The 19,420-nt window shown below is 47.4% G+C and overlaps 1 pseudogene; it reads right to left on the bottom strand.

Annotated features, from left to right (window-relative positions):
• Window positions 1-273: 273 nt before the first annotated feature.
• LOC133923729 (homeobox-leucine zipper protein ROC6-like) lies at window positions 274-4,226 on the bottom strand (annotated as a pseudogene).
• Between the last annotated feature and the right edge of the window lie 15,194 nt (window positions 4,227-19,420).

Here is a 19,420-nt window from a genome sequence, read left to right on the forward strand (position 1 = left end):
AGCAAATATAGCTGTTGCCATTTGGCCTAAAAAGCTGAGCCTAAAATCATGCAAATTAATTAAATCAACAGAAATCCATGACACTGGAGGTTCAATACAATAAGCATGACTGGAAATAAAAATGATTGTAAAATTTTGAGAAGCGATCACAGGTTGGTCTATCATGAACCAAGTCAATGCAGGAACCAGCATAAATTAGTCCAGTGCAGAGCCTAGCGTAATCAAATTTTATTGGTTGTGTCCAAATTTTATTCTCTCAAAAAAGCAGCGTAATCATGCTGGAACGATGATGTCAGCTTCCACGGCGGCCCTGATCTTCCCTATCGCATGGCAGAGCTGCTTTCCGGCATCGTCAAAGGCCTCAGTGGCAAGGTTATCAGTTGTGATGCCTGGCAACAGTGTCTGGCACGCCACGGTGACAAGAGACCCTGCAGTGGCAAAAGCGCTGGAGGTGCTCGGACTGTGGTGAGCCAGGCCATGTCCGTCAGGGACAGGGAGTACGGCGAAGCCGGATGGAAGGAGGAAGCTAGAGGTGTGGTCGCCACCGTTCATGACAGCAAGCATTGCATTCTCTTCGATGGGACTGTACACCACCAGCGAGCATGACACATCGGTGCTTGCATCTTGCAGGATCAATATGTTGCTGTTTGTTCCATCAGTAACCTGCACGAAAAGCAAACGGTTCTAATGTTTGATGAAAGAAATGGAATACGTAACATTTATGCTACCTAGGTGATTGAGCGATCGAGTGCTAAAATTCTAAACTACAATACTTTTTAGTTAATGATGAGTAACGGCTAAATATTTGTGTTTCTTTTTAATAATGCGTACACAAGGAACCATAAATATGTAGAGTCATATAACCCTAAAAAATTACAACAAGTCTATGCACGCAATGGAAATACTGATTGTAGTGTATGGATATGATAGAGGCAAATATTTGAAAAACCAAGAGTGTAGACTTACATTGGGGCGGAGGACAGAGACGGCATTTCCTTCGAGGTAGCCACCAGTGGAGATATAGGCTAACTCTTTCAGTGTGGCACCATGCGTGTGTGTACCCCACTCGCCATGGTGCCGCCAATCGCGGAGGTAGTCGAAAACATGCTGTGGCAGCGTGCTGGGTAGCCACACCGTTGTAGCGTGCCCGGAAGCTGTCCTTTAGGCACACTGCCAGCACACCAAGTCACCATGCGCACGGTTGCCTCAAACCTCTCAGAGCCAGTGCCACTGCCGCCACGCTACTCAACGACGTTGCTTGATGCCAGAGTGACCGGCCTGGAGACGGCTACGTGGAAGCTCGCTGTCATCCGCTTGGCCAGCTCCATGATGCCCCTTCTCCCATCGGCTGCGGTTGTGAAATTTTGAGTGCAAACAGATCAACAAACCGTTTAGTTTCGATGCAAATATGAATGCACAAAAAGATCACTAACGGAAGGAGCGCAGAACGGCCATGTATTCGCACTGCCTCTGGAGCGGTACGAGCCAGCGTCGTGCGCCAAGGGCTTGCCCAGTGTGGAAAAGTGGCCTGAACAACGGTGGCACGGTGGTCTCGTCGTACTCCGCATGTACAATCCATGTAACCTGGAATGGACAAACAAATTGAAGGGTCGTACCCATACAGTACAGGAATTTTGTGCAGCAAATTCATGTGATAATATGTGATCAACTAACGTCTAGTGTCACATATCACTGGGGCAGATCCAATGGTTTGTATTTTGAATTGTGTGGTAGAGTACCTTGCAGTAGTCGTTGCCCATGTCCTCAATGAGGCAGCCAGATGGGAGCAACCTGCAGCCCGTGTGCCTAGCCGGTGGCACGACGCTGCCTTCCTATTCTTCTCCAAGCATGCCATCAATGGACACGTCCACCACAATCCACTGCTGTTCGCCATCGGCTTGGTAAACCTCATAAACTTGACCCTCATAAACATCGCCATCGGTTCGGTATGCGTGGCGACTGCACCCAATAAACACATCGGTCAGGGTGGTCGATCCCAATAAACATGAACATAGACGCACTAGTGCATGTATGAACTCACCAACTGAATTAGCCCGTCAAATGATGGGGCAATGCCACCGTAGCCGAAGTCTCGGGAGCTCACAGTTGCCACCACGCCAGAGAACATCTCGGACCAGCGGGCCTATGAGATAACACAGAGATGCGCACAAACGTTACACGTAATGACATGACAGCACTGAGCGTTGCTGGAATAGAGATGAAGATAGGGGTATATACTGCGTCAGTGAGGATGCTGATGAGGTCCATGGTAGTTCCCCTGATCATGGCAGCCTCCCTGGTGGCCTCCACGACGAACCCGTCTGGGCAGAGTCCAAGCAGCCTCGGGAACGCGTTGGGGCTGTACTCCCAGTGGTTGAACACCTCACCGTCGATTGTTGGCAACCAGAGTTAGGAACTCCTTCATGGCACATTCTGCATGTCGCGGATGGATGGCACCGAGAGAGGAAGCACCGCCCCGTGGGAGAGCTTACTGAGGACAACCTTGGTGCGCAAGTACACATCCTTAAGCATTGCATTCTCTATGAGCAAGCTCTGCTTCTCTGACAACTGCTCGGCATGCGCCGCCAGTCTAACACACGTTAAGCACGACCGCGCCAACATTTCATGCTCAAGTTTGGCGTTCTCAGCGAGCAGGGCAGCATTCTGGTAACGAATCAGCCTGTTCTCCTCCCCACACGCCTTCACCTGCACGTATTAATTAGTTGATAAAATGAATAGGTGAACTTCCCGTGTGTTGCTGCGGGGCTAGTTGTTCGTCCATAAATAAAAAATATAGTAAATATATGGTGTCCATTTAATAATACACACGAAATCGCAAAGTGATTGCTAACACCTTCCATGTCACCTGGACACAACCATATACACACTACATCTGTTATCCATTGTTTCTACTTCGTCAAAAACAGTGAGTACTACACATTTGGGGCATATTCAATGCATGGCAGTAACAGGCATTAGAGATATATTAGTTTTAATCTTTACCATGATCAAAAACTTGCAGTAACAGGCATTCGGGATATATTCAATGTGGCTGGAGCTACGCATGCATTAAACTCAAAAGGACGACCGATGTTATACGAAGGCAACAAGTTGTGGATCTACCTTCTTTTGAGAGCGTCTGTTTTGGAACCAGAACTTGACCTGCTAAGCCTCCAATCCAATCTTCGTGCCAAGTGTCTTCCGCGTCTCCTCGTCCGGGTTAGCACATTGTTGGAACAATCTGCACAAAATTAGAAGACAGATAAGCTCATATATATTCTTCAAACCAAAATATGCCATTATTCATCTTTTTTAATCTATTACGCTTCGAGTGCTTGAAGATGCTCCATGGTGTGGCGTTTTACACGCCTGGAGGATTTCTCTTCCTTGGGATGGTTGTCCTGGTCTTCTTCATCAACATAAGCACTAGCATTGACATTAGCTCAGAGCAGAGCATCCATATCATACTCATGGTTGTTCCATAGCAGGTCAGTGGTGTCATAGTTTCTGAGGTCATGGCTCAGATCATAGCCATTGTTGTTGTTCAGGGGCCCCTCGTTCCCCATGGTGACCTGATAACCAAAAGTGAGAGTAACAATGAGATATTCTCAAAACATTTAATTTTGTGATGTAGGGGAAGCCATTCCCTACCACCATACAAAATTTTAAGATGACATATTGCAGTTAAGAGAAACAAAATTGAAAAGTACAAAAATTAACAACACGGATGATCTATATTCATGTAAGATTTCTCTTTTACGATATTTCTCATTTTTCTGAGAATCTTTTAAAACTTCTATACCTAAGAAGTACAAGGATGTACCATACGAACAGCAAGCACGTGATATGCTCTCGGCTAAAGAGTTGTCTGCTACCGTAGAATAAAGAGTAGCAACCAAAAGTAAATGTGTAAAAGGCATGTACGCTTGCACCTCAACGTTCGTAAGTATATACAAGTATTCATCTAAAACAGTAGAGACAACTATATCTGTAACGTACCAGAAAAATGTTGTGGAGAATTCTTATTTTCTTTTCAATATTGAGGGCATGTTCAGTAGTTCTGTGCATTTAGATGCTAAGAAACATGCTGAATTTATTTTTAAGTTGTATGAAACAACTAAAAAGAATATAGAGAGCGTGACTGAAAAGTATAGGGTTGCTGGAAGTAAAGGTAGAAAGGAAATAAAATTTGAACCGAGTGATTTAGTTTGGTTGTATTTGAGGAAGGATAGGTTTCCAAAACTAAAAAAATCAAAGTTGATGTCTAGAGTTGATGGACCATTTAATATAATTGAGAAAATCAATGACAATGCATACAAATTGAATCTACCTGTAGATTTTGGGGTTAGTTTCACATTTAACATTTTAGATTTGAAGCCCTACTTGGGAGAAGAAGAAGAGCTTGAGTCGAGGACGACTCCAATTCAAGAGGGGAAGGATGATGAGCCCATAGCTCCTTCGGATATGATCAATATTGTCAATAATCCTTAAATCATACAAGGTCCAATTACAAGAGCACGTGTACGATAATTAGATCACCAGGTAAACTTGTTCCTTGCTGTTCATACCTTCTTGGATGGATTGCTACTGAATCTTTGTGATGTTTTATTGCTTAGGAATATAGGAGAAGCATCACAACCTTCCACAACCTTATCTGGATGTCATCCCTCAAAGGACAAGTCTACTCGGACTCGAAGCTAAACTCTAGTCGTGGTCGTGGTCGAGTTCCAGGACAGCATGTCAATAAAATGGGCATAACTCTCGCATACGGAGTCCAATTGAGGCGTTCTTGGACTCGTTGGAAAGCTATTGACGAGATTTTTTCAATGGATCTAGTCTGACCCTTAGATTCCTTATATATTAATTTGAGTCATTAAAATAAGGTGTTGCATCACTATTTTAGGCCTTGTTAGATCTTGTAAATGTGTTAGGGTCAGAGTTTAGGTTGAGCATGTCTCTTTCCATGGTTGCACAACCCTGGGTCGACCTCCTCACGACCATCTATATATACACAGCATCCATCGTAGTTTAGGCTCAGGTTTTGCTTAGATTATTCTGTTTTAAGACAGTTTCGTCGTATATCGGTTTGTGGAACCCCAACTCGAGTACTTCATTGGTAATCAATAATATTCAGATTGCATCTACCTGTTCTTGCTTGTGTTCTCAATTCGCTTGCAGGAAAAACCTTCTTGGCGAGGTCAACCACGTCTTGGCACGGTTGATAACCACGGAGTAGTGGTGTAGTTGTTGTGAGGGTTCTCGATCTATTCTGGTCGGAGCCTTTGGATCATCAATGTTGAAACTACACCAATCGACTTATCATATTACCTTCGGAAGATCCGGCAAATGCACATCAGGATAATAGCCCTACATCCTATTTATCCTTGATTAATCTCATAAAAAGACAATTACAACAAGTGTACATATAGATCATCATAATGATCTTGGCGAGTTCTCTCCTGTTTTGAATCCTGAAACTCTTGTCGAATGAATCTAATAGTGGTACGACTCCGTTGTGAATCTCAATGGGTTATTTTTGCTCCTATCCGACTAAACTTGCTCTGTATTGTTTATCTGGCTTCTTCCTTCCAATCTCCCCCCCTTAGATCCTCTAACCCCGTCTTATATAGTTGGATAGGGAGACATATCATACGTAGAATCTCCAGGTGTAATATTTTTTGAATTGTATTATTTCTGAATATTTGGAAGATTCCTTCCTTATCTGAGGATTGGTTTCATGTAGAATATGGTAAACTATCTAGAATATTGGCACATGACTTATTTACCCCATAACGGTTGTGATACCTACCGTATCGCACTACCACAGAAATTGTGAAAGCAGATGAACTGACACAAATGGTTTCCTAGGACTCATCACTGACTATTATCACAAATGGTTTCTCTTAAAAAATGGATGTGTCTGGATGATAGACATAGTCATATTACTACAAGAAACTATCTATAGTTAAAGACCATCTATAGGAAGGAGAACATATAGACAGTTCATTCTAATAACCCTGTGTGGGTCTCAATTGTTGCTCTAAGATGGTAACACGCGGATTTTCAGACAAAGCAGCATGAGAGTTTACAAACAGAGAGGGCACGAGTTTCCTTTGCCTTGTGGTATGATTTCTTTGGAGTCTAAGAAATGTGCCATTGATTTTAAGTTTGAGTTGGTTCTTGGGATCCCAAGAGGTTAGTATTTATCTCTTTGTACCTTCTTTAGCTCCAAATTGGTAGATTAGGTTTGAGTATGGTAGGGAAAAAATATATTGGGGTCTCCTCTTAATAGGTTTGAGTAGGGTAGGAAAAAATACACTGAAGTCCCCTCTTAATTGGTTTGAGTAGGTTTGAGCAACAAAATTGTTAAAAAAATTACTGAATGTTGCTATGTGAGCCATAATAGATTCATTATTCAATAATTGTTATACTTTTGAAATCACAAATGGCCGACCGAAGTTGGATGTACCTAGAGAATTATACTTGTGATATATTTCTTAATGGCGTATATAGATTCATGCGTGCTGCCGAGGTGGATATGTTGCTATTCTTGATAATTTAGAGCAGATGGTCTGCGTTGCCGAGGGGAATGATGAGCACAATGATAGAGAGTTTGCTCAAATTCAAGAATTTGTGTGACGCTCGAAGGTACCATTATATCCAGGCTATAAGGAGCAATATACAGTGTTATAAGTGGTACTCCTACTTTGAAATTGAAGCCAAGCATTGGCTGCTTTGATAAGAGTTTCACTACATTGTTACATCTGTTAGCAACATTGCTTCCCAACAGGAATCTGCTAACCATATCCACCTATGAAGCAAAGAAGATAATTTGTCCTTTGGGAATGGAAGTGGAAAGAATTCATTACTGCAAGCAAGATTGTATTATTTACCATGAAGAGTATGCAGACTTGCATGAGTACTCTGTTTGTGGAACCCCTCGATACGAGCGTCAGAATGATGGGGGTGATCGCCATAGGAAGAAAGGACCTCCTGCAAAGGTGATGTGGTGTCTTCTTGTAATACCTCGTTTGAAGCATTTGTTTGCCAAAAAAAAAAGAGGCCAAATTGCTTCATTGGCACAAAGAGGGTCGTACGAATGATTCAAACATACGGCACCCCTTTGATTGTGCATAGTGTCAAAACATCGATATAACATTTAGAGAGTTTGCGATAGAACTGAGGAACATTAGGCTTTCTTTGAGCACGGATGGAATGGATCCGTTTAGTAACATGAGCAGTAGACATAGCACCTGGCAAGTAGTTCTGTGCATATACAATCTTCCTCCTTGGCTATGTCAAAAGAGAAAGTAACTTCTGATGTCAGTTTTAATCCAAAGTCCTAAGCAACCTGGCAACAACATTGATGTGTATCTCAGACTGTTGGTTGATGACCTTAAAATACTATGGTCAAAAGGTGTCAAGGTATGGGATGAGTACAAGCGAGAGTAGTTCAATCTACATGCCATGTTGTTTTGCACATTCAATGATTTACCGGCCCTTGGTAATTTGTCAGGGCAAACTATAAAAGGAAGCAAAGCCTACCCCCAATGCTTAGATGCTATCGAGAGTATGTGGCTAAACAACTCAAGAAAAATAATGTATATACGACATTGACTTTTTTTGCCCAAGTCTCATCCATATAGGAATACGAAGAAAGAATTTGATGGCACTAGATGGAATGTATTAGATCTTAAACATTTTAGCGGGTAGGAGGTATATGATCAGGTGTAAAATATCAATGCCATTTTTGGAAAGAGAAAGCACTCTAGTAGTGATGAAAAGATCATGCAAAAAATTGATATTTTGGGAGCTACCTTACTTTCCGCACTTAGAAGTTCGGCACTGTCTTGATACCATGCATATCTAAAAGAATGTCTGTGAGAGTCTCATTGGTACCTTGTGCAATATTCCTGAGAAAAAAAAGGATGGTCTGAAGGCACAAAATGACCTCGTCAATTTAAACATATGGCCCGATCCCCCAAAAAGATGATAAAGGTAGAGTGCACATCCCCCCCTAGCTGTGGGATATTGGCACTTTCGAAGGAGCAGAAACAAGAAATTTTTGAGTTCTTGCACAGTGTGAAAGTTCCTTCTGGTTACTCTACTAATATCAAGAAACTTATTCTATAAAAGATTTTAAATTTATTGGCATGAAGTCAAATGATTGCCACATGATGTTGACACAGATGCTTCCTATTACAATTAGGAACAATTTGCTAGTCAATGTCGGAGAGCCGATTATGAGCCTGTGTTTTTTCTTTAATAATGAGCCTGGGTTTTTTCTTTAATGCATTTGCTCAGAAGGTCATCGATCCCACAATACTAGATGCCCTAGAAAGAAACATGGTACAAACCTTATGTCAGCTTGAGATGTATTTCCAGTCATCATTCTTTGATATTATGGTCCATGTCATTGTCCATCTTGTCAAGGAGATAAAGTACATCAGTCCAGTATTTCTACATCAGATGTATCCATATGAGAGATAAATAGGGATTCTGAAATCATATGTAAGAAACCGATCTCAACCAGAGGGCTGCATAATTGAAGGGTATACATCTGAGGAGGATGTTGAGTGGTGTGTCGACTTCATTGATTCATCAGGGGTTATCTGTGTGCCCATATCTCGGCACGAGGGCTGGTTGGCAGGTAAATGTACCATCGAAAAAAAGGCAATAACTCATGAACAAAAGGTTTATGCTCAGGTTCACTTCCTCGTTTTGCAGTAAATGGATGAAGTGTCAAAATATATCGAGGATCACAAGGCATTGTTTATTCAAGAAAATGTGGAACATAACGATGTTTGGATAATCATACAACATAACAAAAGGTTCAACACATGGTTCCGATATCGAATCCAAGCGAGTTCATGCACAGGTGAGACACTTAAGACATTGGCAAAATGGCCGATCTTTACAATTGTGACATGGCAAGGATACGACATTGATGGCTACACATTTTACATGACCACCAATGATGAGAAAAGTACAAGCCAAAATAGTGGTGTGCGCATAGATGTTTATGACAACACTATGCATAAGAGAACTTACTATGGACATATAGAGAAAATATGGGAGCTTGAATATGTAGGTATTAAGATACCCCTATTTTGATACTATTTGATTCGGGGCAAAAAGGGCGTGAAGGTGGATAAGTATGGGATCACTACCGTTGACCTACGACATGTTGGATATAAAGAAGAACCATTCGTTCTTGATAAGCATGTTACGCATGTTTTTTATCATAAAACTTTTGGAGTTGGTTCTCTGCCTTAAAACTTTTCCCTGCAGTCTGTAATAAATAACTTGGTAGATTTGTTAGACTTGTAGGAATTTAAACACTTTTCACATTTGATGGGAATACTTTGTGTTGGATGCATTCGATAGCATATCGTGATCTCCTTACTGACTTCTTCCTTCGATTAGTTCGGGATGCGTTAATCACTAGTCAGAGCACTTATTATGACCAATCTTAGGTTTGCTTGACTGGTAGGCGTCGTATCCCCCAGTCACTTGTGGAACATGATAAGGAGCCTTTTCGCAACACGAGTTCGCAACGTAACGATCATTCCCTTCTTGTTCGAATCTGCTTTCAGAAGGTACACAATATGTTGTTTTCGGTTTCCAGTACCAAGTAGTTGTTAAGCCCCCGACTGTCTGCCCGAAAAGGTCTTTTCTGGGTAGGTAATTTAAACAAGAAAGCTAATATAAGAAAGAAGAACTCATATTGCTCTTGCATTGAGAAAAAACTTTCCGCTACCCCGGGTACGCGTTTGGGATGAGGACCTAGGAAGCGACTTATCCCGTTGTAATAGACAAGTAAAGGGAGAAACGAATTCGATCGACCTCCCAGGCAATATGATCTTTATTATTATGAAGGTACTCTTAGTACTTACGCTTGGGACTTACAGAGCTTATTGATGACCCATGATCTATTGTAGACCTAAATTCTGAAACCTAAATGGCACAGACTACATTAAGCCGATAAGCAGTGACCCTTATTACTTCGAGGGTAGCGTAGACGTTGTTACATGGGTTCTGAATTAGTCATGGAACCCAGCCCCCGGGTTTCTGGATTTGTGTCTCGAGGCGCTATAGTCGCGGTTACAACTGAGGCTTCTTGTTCACCTTGATCCTTGAGATCTTAGGTTCCTTGCTTGGTTGGTGTTGAGATGCCATGTCGAGACAACACTTGTCGCAACGGAGATTGACCATGGGGCAACCTTGAATAGTGATGACCCCTTCGGGTCCCTGGATTTTTACGCATTGATCTGCGTAATGCGTGACTGTCATGAATTTGGCGAGAGTAGTTCTTCCCAAGATGGCGTTGTATGCCGTCTTGAAGTCAACCACATTGAACATAATATTTATTGTCCAGAAATTGTCATGCTTCCTGAAGGTAATGGGGAGCGATATCTGGCCGATGGGAGTGGTCGAAGATCAGGGTACTATGCCGTGGAAGGCTCGCGTAACCGGCTTGATGACAGACCCATCATGGATTTTTCATCGGATTGCTTCGGATAGGTGTCTCGATAATCCATGTTGCCAGAAATTGCAGGGGAAGATCCCAGCTTATGGTGAATATGGAATTCATGGCTGTCTTGGTAGCTGAGTGGTTCAAACTCGATGCCATAATCCTTGGCACATTGATCGATAAAGCGACTTACCTCATCACTAGAATCGTCGTCGGAAAGTCCTTCATTGAAGTTCACCCAATCGATCGCTAGTTCGTTAGTGGGAGGGGTGGAGTTGTCATAGAATCCCTCATCCGAAAAACTGGTCCTCGACGTAGGCGTAGTCGACGACATGTTCCATGTAGAATTTTCAACGCCTATTTTCATGATCCCCAGAGACGGTGCCAGCTATCAACGATTTGTGAACCGCCGATCTAATAAACTTGTTGAAGAAATAGGGGATGCTTTGAGTAGATGAATTGCAGGAACACGGGGTGTTTTATATAGGTTCGGGCCTTGTCAGTGTATCAGGAACCGGGGTCCCTGAGTCCCAAGGCCAGGCCAGCCGTCCGCCACGTGTCACCATCCCGCGAGGTTCCTCCTGCGAGGTGAGGAAAGTTTAAGTTCCAGGAGAAGGTGCTCGGGGCCACAGTCCTTGGTCCCCGAGCACCCCAGTTCCCCGATGACCCGCAGAGTCTAAGTACCGGGAAGAAAGTGCTCGGGGAGGTGCCCGGTCAGCACCGAGCACCCTAGTCCCCCGACGATCAGAAGAGCTAAGTTCCGGGAGAGAGTGCTCGGGGGATGCGCGCAGCAGTCCCCGAGCGCACGGTTCCCCGAGGGTCAGTGTGAAAGTGGTTGGGAGAGAGTGCTCGGGGTTGCGCGTGGCGACCCCCGGGCTCTCGGTTCCCCGAAGGTTCGTACAAGAGTGCTCGGGGAGGTAAACAGTACCCCCGAGCACCGGTGCCCCGAGGACAAGGATAAGCATTCTCGGGAGAGAGTGCTCGGGGAGGTGAACAGTATCCCCGAGCGCTCGGTGCCCCAACGACCCGGAAAGGCCCCCGAGGGGCCCGCCGATGAGGTGTCAATCAGTCAGAGGCCTGAGGTCGCGTTTAATGAGCGTGCGCGGCCTGACATTCCCAACTGCTCCCGCTGCAGTGTCAGTCCCTGCCACGTTTTGGCAGAGAGGCGTGGGGCTATTAATTGCACGGGTCCCATCCCGTGTCATCCGGTGTGTCTCAGGATAACATCACCAGGATCAAGGCATTCCATCTGCCGCCCTGCCATGGCAGAGGAACAAGACAGGGCGGGCACGCCGGGTAGCTCTGTGGCTGCCCGGTGGGCCCTCTCAACGGCGCCCATTGCCAGGGTGTTTATGGTGACAAGTGACTGGGCGTGCGCCGCATTTTCCACCTCCCCGGTCACTTCGCCCAGAGAAAATGATGACGCCTTTCCCAGTCATGGCGTCTTGGAACTTGTGCCCCCTCCTTCCCGTTCGGGGCATGTCGCAGCCGGCGAATGCATAAAAGAGTCGGCACACAGAAGAGAACAGGCAAGAAAAGAGGAACCACCCGGCAATCAACAAAGGATAGACCGAAAGAGAGTCCGACCAAAGATACATCTGAGACGTCCAAGAGATCGCAAGCATTGAGCACAGAAGCACCAAGAATCAAACTATAGTCCCTGCCCAAGAACAAGGAGCCTCAAGCTCTTAGTTAGACACAATATTCTTGTAACCAGCAACATCCTTGAGGGACTTTCTCAGGACAGTTATTACATCCACACAGGAGTAGGGTATTACGCCCCTGCGCGGCCCGAACCTCTCTAAACTCCGGTGCATTTACTTCCCTTTGCACTAGGTCGATCATCCCCCACCACCGGCCGTTGCATTTACTTTCACTTCCATTTATTTCTCCAACGAACTTATTCAGGATCACCCCCCCGGCCGAATCTCTAAAAAGGGGTCTCTCGGGATCCCTGCGACAGGAGTTAATCCTCCGACAGCTGGCGCGCCAGGTAGGGGGGAACATCCCTGAATCTGTTTGTTTGTTTTCTTCCACAGGAAAAAATGGCCGGTGGACACCGCCTCCAGCGTTCCGACTCCACTTCCAGTGAGGAAATGCAGCCCCTCCCACATGAGGCCCTAGCCGCTGCTGCGTCCCAGCAGCAGCCGCAATCTGCACGTGCGGCTTTCCCCTCCCAAGGGGACCAAGGCGCTGGGCCCAGCAGGGCCGCCATCGCCGCCATCGGTGCACCTTTCGACCCCCATCAGGTGGTCGAAACTCCAGCCGCCAGGTCCGCCTCTGGACAGCGCCGGGTGCCGCTTCGGCGTAGACTTGCTTTCAGCGAGGCCGGCCCGAGGAGCGCGCTGCTTGCGGCGCACGCTCTCCTCAGGCATCCGCCTGTCTAGGCGACGCCGAACACCCGGAGGGTCGCTGGATCCAAGAAGTCGCTGCCCTGGTCGGTACTGCTCGCCGCCAGGTGTTGGCTGGGAGTTCTCGCGCCACCTCCCAGCGTGGCGCCACCCGGACCGGCCCATCAACGGGCAACGTTCGCACCGGCCGGGGGGCCTCCAGGCAGAGCGCCACCCCCCTGGCCGCATCCAAAGCCCAGGACCTCCGCTTGCGTCTCAACGAGCGGAGGGGCCATGAAGATGCACATGTCACCCTCGAGCGCCAGTGGGAGACCCGGTAGGAGGCCGAGGCTGAGGACCAGGCTTCCTCTTTTCCGGCCCACGATTGCTAGGAATCCCCGGCTCGCCGACATTCACCGCCGAGGGGCGTCGCCCGCATCACGGGGTACGGCACCGGCTGCCGTGCCTTCTCTAGTGAACTCCGACGGGTCAAATGGCCCTCCAAGTTCCGCCCTGAGCTGCCGAAGAAGTACGACGGGTCCATCGACCCCGTCGAGTTCCTCCAAATATACACTACGGCCGTCCAAGCGGCCGGAGGTAGTGAAAAGGTGATGGCAAATTATTTCCATGTTGCCTTGAGGGGTTCTGCCCGTTCTTGGCTCATGAACTTACCTCCAGGATCTATTAGCTCCTTGGACAACCTCTGCCACCAGTTTGTGGCTAATTTTCAAGGCACGTTCACGCGCCCCGGCTTGGAGTGCAACCTCCATGCCGTCAAGCAGCAGGAGGGGGAGACGCTGCGGCGCTTCATTTAGCGTTTTAGCCAGGTCCGCAACACCATTCCGCGGATAGCCCCCTACGCTGTCATCGTCGCCTTCCGACAGGGTGTCTGCGATGAGCGGATGCTCAAAAAGCTAGGTACGCATGAAATCGAGACCACTGCGGAACTCTTCACACTGGCCGACAAGTGCGCCAAGGCGGCGGAGGCCCGGGCGTGGCATGCTCCGCGCCCTGCCACCGACCAGCCGAGTTCTTCCCGCTCCGACAGGCGGGAAAAGAAAAAGAGAAGAAAGCGTGAGGCCACTCCTGTCGAACCGGCCCAGGGCCCCACCCATAGGCTGGCCCAAGAACCCGACCGCCGGCAAGAACGACGGGCGGTCGTCGACAGACGGCCCGCACCCGCGAGGACCCCAACCAGGGCCCCTCCTCGGGCACCGGCTCCCACAAGGGCCCAGGCACCTGCAAGGGCACCAGCTCTAGCAAGAGCCCCGGCACCCACTCGGGCTCCTGCTCCAGCGAGGGCCCTCGCTCCCGCGGGGCCCGAGCCAGGCAAATGGTGCCCCATCCACCAGACCAGATGGCACGATCTCACGGAGTGTCGTACGGTCAAAGGTCTCATCGAGCAGCGCCAGTGGGAGCGCGACGAGTCCTGTGGGGGAGGCGACAGTGAGGCCACCCCCGACAACGCCGAGCTCGGCTTCTAGGAACCCGAGCACACTGTCGCCTTCATCGACGGAGGCGCTTACACGCCTTCCTCGCGGCGTGGTATCAAGACCATGCGGTGCGAGGTGTGCTCGGCAACCCCGAGTGAAGAGGCCGCCAGACCCCTGAAGTGGTCGGACGCTCCGATCACGTTTAGTATAGCCGACCACCCCACCAGTACTGCAGCCGTGGGGCGACTACCCCTGGTGGTGTCCCCCACCATCTGCAATGTCAAGGTCGGCAGAGTGCTGATTGATGGGGGTGCAGGCCTCAACCTCCTCTCTAAGGAGGCTTTTAAAAAGCTGCAGGTGTCCTCCAGGCGCCTGAAACCGTCGCTCCCATTCTGCGGAGTGACACCCGGGCACTCCCTGCCCGTCGGGCAGGTCGAGCTACCCATGACATTTGGGAGTCGGGACAACTTCCGCATGGAAAACGTCCTCTTCGACGTTGCGGAGCTCCCCCTCCCCTACAACGCCATTCTCGAGCGTCCGGCGCTCGCCAAATTCATGATGGCCATGCATTATGCGTATCTCACGGTTAAGATGCCGGGCCCAACAGGCCCCATCTCCGTGACTGCCGACTCCGGTGGCGCCGTTTCCTGCGCTGAGCAGTCGTACATGGCTTTGGTCTCAGCCTAGGCCGAGGTCGAAGGCTGCACAGGGGGTCCGGGACCCTCTTCATCCAAACCCCGACTAGCTGCCGATGCCTCTGTTCCTACGAAGGTGGTCGTGGTGGGCGAAGGCGCTTCCCAGGTCGTCCGAATCGGCGGTGACCTGGGCAGCAAATAGGAAAGCGCGTTCGTCACCTTCCTCCGGGCTAACACAGATGTGTTTGCATGGCAACCATCTGACATGCCCGGGATCCCTAGGGAGGTGATCGAGCACCACTTGGCTGTGCGATCGGACGCACGCCCGGTGAAGCAGAAGGTCCGGCGGCAAAATTTCAAATTGCCAACAACTCAACTTCCAACTATAAAACTATGTGAAATTCGAGGATGGTTCGTCCTTTTCTTAGTTACTCAAGTAAAAGACAAGAAATGAGAGTTCTATAGTCCTGTTGGTGGTATATGAGTTGATGACAATATGGTTCAATTCCTTATATTGTGTACATTTGATAATGAGTTGTATATAGTATTCTATGATATATTGCTTGTGATGTACATTTGACCTTTTTTTTTAGTATTTTGTGATTGTGGTATGCCTATATGATATATTTCCTGTGATGTGCCTGTGTAATGTATTCCCACAGGGTAGCCAGGGAGAAAAATGAATGCTTTTGGGTGGAATGGCACACACAGACGGGTTTTAAAAGAAATTTGTCTGAAAGCCCTAGACATGGATGATTTTTACAGTAACACATTTGTGATATTTGTTCTAAAAGGCAGATTTATAAGAAAATCCATCTGAAAGTGTTAGGCAGTTTTAAAATAAAACTGTCTGAGAGTATTTTCAACATAAACCATATGTGACGCTTCATACACACAAACAATGTTTCTGCAAAATCCGTCTGTGTGGTTTGCGAAACCGACATGTATGTAGCTATATTATTGAAGCGCCTCGGGTCATCCTCGGTACTTAAAACTTTATTATACCAGTCCATGTATCAGTTGCTGGTAAATACAAGTCTTATATCATGTGATACCACAGTCATACAACAAAGGAAATGGTGAAATAAATCCACAAAGCTAGTAATACATAAAGGGCTCCGCAAAGGCTCGCGAGCAATATAGACCACAACACCAGAGGGTACAACAGGATCAGCATAGGGACATGCCACTCCACAGGCAACTCGGGTGCAGACGCGACCAAGATTTATTTATCAGCCTCACCGTCGACGTTGGTGAAGTCCGGATCTTCCTCTGAAATCATAAGCAAAGGTGAGTACAGATGTATTCAGCAAGTCTCAACCCTTGCCCTACATCAAGGGGCATAAATACATGCATGCAGTATTGACAAGGGTACGACTATAAGTTTAATTTTACGGAAATACAAAGTTTACACATGCAAGGGTTTATTTTTATAAGGCAGGTTTGTGAAAAAACATATCAGCATTATTAAATGAAGGAGGGGTTTAACCGTGGTGGAAGGTCACCAGAGCCCAAGTTTTAATGTTGTCGGACACTCCGTCCCTAGCAACCCACGGCATACTGCTGGACGTATTTCCAAAAGCAGGCACACCTTGCCCACTCACACTCTAAGAAAAAAACATGCAACCTATGCTAGTTGCTGTGATTGAACCGTAGTTAGTCTGTGGCCGTGGACATGGCTATTCAAATAGTTTTACCTCTCCAGAGTGGTACACTTTACTCACAAGCTGAGTTTGGAAACATACCACCTTCATGGCATTACGACTCAACAAAGCCATTACCCACCTCAGCATTATCCCACTAGTCGCCTATGGGAGCTAACCAGGGGTTCCTGAGCTTCAAATTAGGCCTCCAACCAGGTTGACAAGCCTGCACCTGCTCCTTAGTCTCCCATTGCACTCCTACCTTTGGACGACTCGTAGACTAGCTAGCGGGGTTTAGACTAAGCACTACCTCATACAAGGTCGAGTGACCGTACTGTGAAGACTAGGTAAGATGTCACACCAACTCGGCCCTTAATCAAGCCAAGGTAAATATCTCCACACCAAGCCTGCCACACAGGCAGCACTTAAACTCCCAAGGCGTTCCCGTCGGGTACCTTGATTTGCCCCAGTTCTAACAAATTCTCTTTTGTTATCATTATCTGATAAGTCTCTCCATCCTGATAACTCACACAACATCAAAGCACCGAGTTTCACACATTTTGCAAAACTAATCATGATTAAAAGAAATAACAGTAAAGTACACAATCCTAAGCATACTAGTAACAAGGTGTTCGTCATAGCGTAATTAAAATTGCCGAGACAAATGTCCTAGGTTACCAAGGTTATATTATGGTCAAAAGCAATCAGGTCGGCTAATATAAAATAGGACATAACTAGATCAACAATTCAAATTATGCTAATAAGTAATACTTCATTCATTTATTTGGTGGAAAAATGGTTGCAACGTGTTGTGGTGATAAAACTTGGGTTCAATATGATCAACGAGGGAAACAGATTGAAACTTGCCACCGCTAAAGTCCTCGAAGGGGTCCTGCTCGAAGTCCTGCGTTCCTGACTCCTCATCCTTGAACTCTCCAGTATCTAAAGAGCGGGCACATAAGCAACACAAATAAATACACACAAAATAAAAATTAAAATAAAATAAATATGAAACTGATGGGAATGGATAGGATTTGAATTTAGAGAAATATTGGTGGAAGAACCGTCAAAATTGGAGTTGAAATGTAGGAGATATGGGCTTCGGAAGTTGGTTGGAAGATAAATTCAGGAAAAAGAAAAGGGTAGAATATTCTGTGGAAAATAGATTTTTGGATTTTATAAATATTTTTGGAAAATAGAAAAAGGTTGAGAGACTGACAGGTGGGGCCCAGTCAACAGTAAAGTTGACTTGGTCAACATGATTACTATGCTGTAGGCTTGGCTCATGGGTCTGTGGATCGAAGGGATTCTTATCTATGGTCTACGGTGGACTAGGGCCATGGACTACGCTGATGAGGCAGCTGACTGGGTTAAAGGGGTGGGGTCGGTGCTGAGGTGGCATTGATGTGGCACTGACGTGGAGGCACACGCATCAACACGAGTGACCTCGGTCATCAGGGTGGCGCTGGGATGGTGACACTGGGGTGTCGGCGGCGCGGCCTGCCGGAGAGCTCGCTGCCAGCGACTCCCGACCTCGGATCGGACCAAGAGCTGGTCTAGGAGGACCAGAATGGCACGGTGGAGCCAGTGGTGGGTATATCCACAGTGGGCGATGGTCGGAACAGTGCCAGCAGCTCGACGAAGTTGGGAATGGCGGCGGTCGATGGGGAAAATATGGAAAGGCAGTTTGGGCAGGGTTTTAGGGTGTCGGGAGCGTGCGCGGGGTGCGAGGAGGTTATCTCTGCACTCGGCTTGGCCGGTGAGGCATCATCGGTGGCCAACGATGGAGGCGGAGGCCGGCGGCCATGGTGGCTTGGTGGTGACTCAGGAAAGTGGGGAAAGGGCTAAGTAGAGGGGCGAGGGAGGTGGAGGGTAATCGGGTGAAGCTCGCTGCGGGGCCTAATTGGCCGGTGGTGGTCTCTGGTGACGGATCGACGGCTGTTGCCGTCGGAGGAGAAAAATAGTGAGAGAGGGAGAGAGAGAGCGGGGAGTAGAGGGCGGAGCTTTCCTTGGCAAGCTCGGCGAGTGGCAGTGAGGTGCGGAGGAGCGAGCGCCAAACTATTATAACTAGGCGAGGGCTACATCAGTCAGCGGTGGGGTCCAACAGCGGAGCTCTGCATGCGGTACGGCGCGCGGTGGCTTATCAACGGCAACAAGATGCAGCAATGTAGCGGCTATGGACGCACACGGCGTGGGCGGAAAAGGCGGCATGGCAGCCGAGGTGGTGACGGCCTTTTCTTCATGTGCGTGCCTGAACCAGCAAGGTTCTCGGATGCTGCCATCGCGCATGGTGCTAGAGGAAGAGGAGTGGCGAGGTGGCAATGTAGATGACGACTTTGTCGTCGGCACAGAGCAGAAGTTAGACATGTGGTAGGGGATAGGCGGGTGGCGTTGTCGCGGTTCGGCGGTGGTGTCCAACGGCTGGCGAGCTCAGGCACGTGCGCCCAAGTGGGAGGAAGAAGAAAGGGAGAGGGACAAAGGGCCGGCTGGGCCGGCAGGCTGGTGGGGAAAGAGAGAAAGAAAGGAGAGAGTTGGCCGAGCCAGGGGGAGAAAGAGATGGGCCATGGGAGATGTTAGATCAAAATGAGCCCAAGGAAGGGGAGGGAGAGAGAAAAGTTTTGAAATTTTATTTGAATTTGGTTTCTTTGAAATTGATTTTTGATTTCGATATTTGCTGGAATTTTGGGATGTTACAATGACAGACGCAGGTCTTATTTAGATTCGTCTGTATATAGCCAGCTCTGTTACAGACGAAGTTGTAACTGTCTGTGACAAGCTCTCGATATCACAGACACTTTTGCAGAGGCGGAACCCAAACCAAAATGCTATAGGTTTTAACATCCGGTTGTGATAACCCATTCTAAAATAGTGTCGGGGTTAATAATATATATACGGTAGATGCTCG

Source organism: Phragmites australis, chromosome 7, assembly GCF_958298935.1.
Source record: "Phragmites australis chromosome 7, lpPhrAust1.1, whole genome shotgun sequence".
NCBI lineage: Eukaryota > Viridiplantae > Streptophyta > Magnoliopsida > Poales > Poaceae > Phragmites > Phragmites australis.